The sequence below is a fragment of the Protomyctophum parallelum genome (assembly GCF_964188405.1).
Source record: "Protomyctophum parallelum genome assembly, chromosome: 23".
NCBI classification, from domain to species: Eukaryota; Metazoa; Chordata; class Actinopteri; order Myctophiformes; family Myctophidae; genus Protomyctophum; species Protomyctophum parallelum.
In genome coordinates this window covers 14994501-14999843 of record NC_139715.1, presented here as the reverse complement: position 1 = coordinate 14999843, position 5343 = coordinate 14994501, and positions in this window count along the sequence as shown.

Here is a 5343-nt window from a genome sequence, read left to right as displayed (position 1 = left end):
CACCAAATGACTTGTGGACTATAGTAGGCTACCATACAAATATATACCAAACCATATGCAGAAGTTTTGAGGTGAGGAATGACTGTATTCCTCACGTTGGGATGCATGCTAATGCATTCCACATGATGTGACGCGTTGTGAGCTTGCCGATCGGCTATCTTCTGCGTGCAAGAGCCTTCCCCACAACGACAGAGAAAACACACTAATAACACAAGCAACTTTATACCACCGTGACAGGGTTTGGTTGAAGATCAAAGCTCCTCATCTTAAAATGTCCCAGGGAATATTTAAGTCTCACGGACCTATAGTATAAGTAAAATGGGGGTCATCCCTATGTTCCCCAGGTTCTATGTTCCCCAGGTTCTATGTTCCCCACTTACCTTAGGGTTTAGGGTTAGCGTTATGTTTCTGGTTTAAGGACTTCAGTGTTTCAATAATTTATTTGCCATATCAACAAGTGATAGGAATTTGTCTTGGTTCATACTCAACATATACAGACAACCATAGATACACAAACAAGAAGGACAGTACAATACAAAAACAAAAACCAGCAGCATAGGAAATTACATTCAGTTTATTTTAAAGTGCTATATGTATATACTATGAGTTCAGATGTCTAATGGCTACAGGGTAAGTGCTATCCCTGAAGCGACATGTTGAGCTATGGATACTTCTATATCTCCTGCCTGATGGGAGGAGATTGAAGAGGTGATGTGCAGGATGGGAGTTGTCTGCAATGATTTTATTTGCCTTCCTAATTATTCTGGTGGAATAGAGTGAGGAAAGTGTAGGGAGGCTGCATCCAATGTTTTTTGATGCGCGACGTACTACTCTTTCAAGCTTTAATTTGTCTTGAGAGGTTGTGTGACCAAACCAGACAAGCATGGAGAAGGTGAGAACACTTTCAATAGTGGCCCTATAGAAGTGAGTCATGGCTGCTTGGCTGACTTTGAACTTCTTAAGCTGCCGCAGGAAATAGAGACGCTGGTGTGATTTACTTATTATGAGACTGGTGTTAAGATCCCATGATAAGGATTCATGGATGGTGGTCCCTAGGAACCGGAAGGAGGAAACTCTTTCTACCTCTTCCCCATTGATGAAGAGGGGGGGGAGGGGACTTGATTTCTTTTTCCTAAAATCTATGAACATCTCTTTGGTTTTAGAGATGTTTAGAATCAAGTTGTAACTCTCACACCATCTCACCAGCTCCTCTACTGCTCTGCGGTAGTCGGTTTCAACCTCGTTGGTAATAAGACCTACTAAGGATGTGTCATCAGCAAACTTATACATCATAACTGTACTAAAGTGAGATTGACAGAAATGAGTGTATAATGAGTAGAGAAGTGGAGAAAGGATGCACCCCTGGGGGGCCCCAGTGTTTAGGAGCCTCGACAGCGAGACGAGATCACCTATTTTGACCACCTGTTTCCTGTTACATAGAAAATTAAAGATCCATTTACATAGATGTGTACTGACGCCTAGCTCCTGTAGGGTTGAGATCAGCTTCCCAGGCACTATACTATTACTATACTATTGTATTAAATGCGGAGCTGCAGTCAACAAAAAGTACACGAGCATAGGTGGATCTGGATTCTAGGTGTTGGGTAATAGTGTGCAGACAGAGGGATACTGCATCATCTACACTCCTATTTGTTCTGTAGGCAAATTGGTGGGGGTCTAGTGCTATGCTGGACAGGTGTTTACAGACCAGTCGCTCAAAGACTTTCATAATGACAGATGTTAGGGCAACAGGCCTATAGTCATTAAGACAGGTGATATTATTTTTCTTTGGGACAGGAATGATAACCGCAGATTTAAAGCAAGCAGGCACAGTACAGAGTTCAAGTGACCAGTTGAAAATGGAAGTGATAGGTGCAAGTTGGTTTTGTACTATACAATTGTATGTATAAGTACAGAACAAAGAAAGTTTGTTTTTGCCATCTTTGTTGAAGAGTCTGAGCAATTATGTTTTAGTTTATTTTATCCCAGTGTTGATTTTTTGTTGGCTAAGACTAGATATAGTTTAAGTACTAGTAGCCTAGGCAGGCCTAAAGTTCATTGGATTGTTCAAAGACTGAGCTTAAATCAGAATTTGCTACTAAAAGTAACACTAAGACTAAGTTGCTAAAATACTTTTAGTCTTATATTAGAATTACTAAAATTACTAGGTTAGGTTTCTGGTTTAGGTTTATTCTAAGTGGGGAACAAAGAACCTTTTTTGCATGGTGGGGAACATAGAACCTGGGGAACATGGGTACGCTCCCGTAAAATGTATGTTTTGTTTTTCCTCAAGTTTTGGACAGGTGAAAATAAATACCTCTGTAAGGCTGACCACTCGACACATGTTTTCAACGTAGGATATAACCAAAGCTATAAAACTGCTGCCTCGTCATCAGAGGAACATGGCTGGTCTCCAAAAAGCAGACTCAGGCACAGTACATTTTTATTTTAATCATAGTTTAAACTAGACCGTTTTAGGTCCCTTTACTTCTACATCGTCCTCACATGACGGCTTGCATGCGGGCTTGCATTGTGCGTGCGTGCGTGTGTTCATAGATATAGTTCACAGAGAAGATTGTTTGCACATCTCAATGCCTATATTTAGGCCAGGTGCTGGATGTCACGCAGCAAGGCAAACATCAAGGAAGAGAATATTGCCTGAGCATGTACTGTACTGTATACAGTCAGCATCATACCGTGCCAAATACAGTATAGTACAATATGCCAACATCTTTAGCATAAGTGCATAACCAAGCAATGCCCAGAGGAGCTGCTGGGCTCAACTTCCATTTTATTTTTTTATTCTTGTCTAAACAGCTCAGATTCCACGAGTTGCCTAAACGGTAACTTTGGGTAAGCAAGTGCAAATTGTTGTAGGACACCATACAGTATATGAATAGAATAAGTCAACATCAACAACAACAACAACAACAAAAACTCACAGGAAAGAGCGTTTTATAGGGTTAGTAATAGCTCTGATCCATAGCTCACTGTTCTACGCTCGCATAAATGCAGACCAGCCTCTCGTCTGTAGCGTAAATATAAAATAAAAAAACAATGGTGGTTTGTGTAATTGGAAAGCCTACTTTCCTTAGTGGACACACTATGAGCCCCCCACCACATGTAAAGAATACACCTTTAGGCCAGAAAGGGATTTTTTTTTTCCCCTCCGGAAGGAAAATCTTGTCTATGAGATTCTTCTCTTGGCAATATCGGTAGGGGGCGCAGTGGAGAAAAAAGTAAAAAGTGCATTTTATACATGTGGTGGGGGGCTCAGAGTGCTTCTACTATAAGGAAAGTAGGCTTTCTAATTACACAAACTTCTTTGTATTGGTGAGTAGGTAAAACTACAGAGAGGCTGGTCTGCGTTTCATGCGAGGGCTAGAAGCAAAGAGTGGCAACAAATTAGGGCTTGTATGGACCAGAGCTCTAGGTTAGTAAGTGGTTAATGTATGTAGGTCATTAAGGTCTGAACGACCGAAACGTTGCTCAATAAATCTAATTCTAAGTGAAGACAGTTCCAGTTATCCGACGCACCTGTCCACTGTAGGTGTGCAGAAGGACTTACTTCTTCTAAAAATTGTTTAGTAATCGAAATCTGAAGAGTAACGTGTAACTGATGTTTTCAACCAATTGTGGTGTGGTAAATTTGCAAATGTAGGTATGCCCGATATTATCGCCCGCCCCACCCGTTATTATCGGCCGATATCTAACTATAAATGCGCCACGTACGTCTCTGTCATTCTGTGTGCGTACGGTTGTAATGCACGTAACTCGAGAACCGTTTGCCCGACCGACTTCAAATTCGACACACGCATTCCACGCCACCACAGGGAGCGCAGTGCCCGGCCTCGAGTCTGTGGGACACACCGTTGTCCAGAAACACCAAAACAATATTCAGGATGTCAATTAAAATAATAGCAAAACATAGCTGATCTACACGACAGTATATGCAATGTGGCCCTCTGGAATAAATGTGGGGGAAAAAAATGGCCCTCTCCATCGTCAAAGTTGCCCATCCCTGGCCTACAATGGTGGTATTGGTACTACCTAAGTACGAAACAGGCTATGCGTACTTCCTCCACCACTGATAACTATAACTATATGGACAGAGAGCTCTTCCTTCCCAGGCAGTGTTGTTTTTGGCAGCAAATTTAGATTTTAGTTGAATAGTTTTCATTTCGTTTCAGTCACATTTTAGTCATGCCTGGAATGTTTTAGTGTTAGTCTAGTCTTAATATCTTAAGATTTTAGTCGACTAAATCTACAGGTGATTTAGTCTGAGCTTGTAGATCTGCAATTTCCAGCATGCAAGTGTAAAATGACTTTTACTGGATCTCTTCTCCAGTAGTCCCTTCCTAACATTTTAGTCTAGTTAAATTTTTTGACAAAATTGTCAGTATAGTCTTAGTTATAGTCACCATGGCTTAGTTTTCATTTAGATTCCATTTAGTCTTTGTCGGTGAAAAAAGGTAGTAGGTAGGACGAACATTTTCAGTCTTAGCATTAGTCGACGAAATCAACACTGACATGGTGGCGTTGGCTCTTTAACCTAAGCACGAAACAGCCTATGAGTACTTCCTCCACCACTTGATAACTCTAACTATATGGACGTATAGCTCTTCCTTCCCAGGACCTACTGTATATACGAATGTTGTGGAAGGTCGCGGGGTTGGCTGAGCGCACCACGGGGAGCTCTCTCTCCCCCTGTCGCTGCAGGCCATATATATACCGTGACAGGGATTATTAGTGTCATGAAGTTATCATTAGAATAACATTTGCAAACAGGGTCCCGTGGTGCCATTCTGAGAATAGGCCTGTTGTTTGCCCTCTAGCAAAATATTATATATTTTTCTGCTTGTGGTCGGACATGGAGACTAGCTCTGGACCATTATAATACTGTACTGTATTTTTTTATTTTTGTGGGGCGATTTCGCCTCCTATGTCCAGCTTTTGGTGTGTGTGTGTGTGTGTGTGTGTGTGTGTGTGTGTGCGTGAACACACACTTTGTCCCAAACACAAAACATTAAATGACATTGACAATGAATGGACAATTTTTAGTGTTTCACAAACATCATTGCGTAATTAACACAAACGTTGAAGACGAAGGTAAGGACGCAAATTCTGATTGGCCCGAATGAGATGATGTAGGATGATGTACAATGATATAAGAGCGCCCCTCAAAAAATGCATCTGAATTTTATTTGCTTTATTGAGGACCCCAGGACGACTAAGGCCCTTTCATGTGTCTCTAATTGGGATCCTTTCATAAACAAAGATACATGCATGAAAACAGAAGAAGGAATTATTATTATAACTAAAGCTAGTGTGTGGATTATGTTT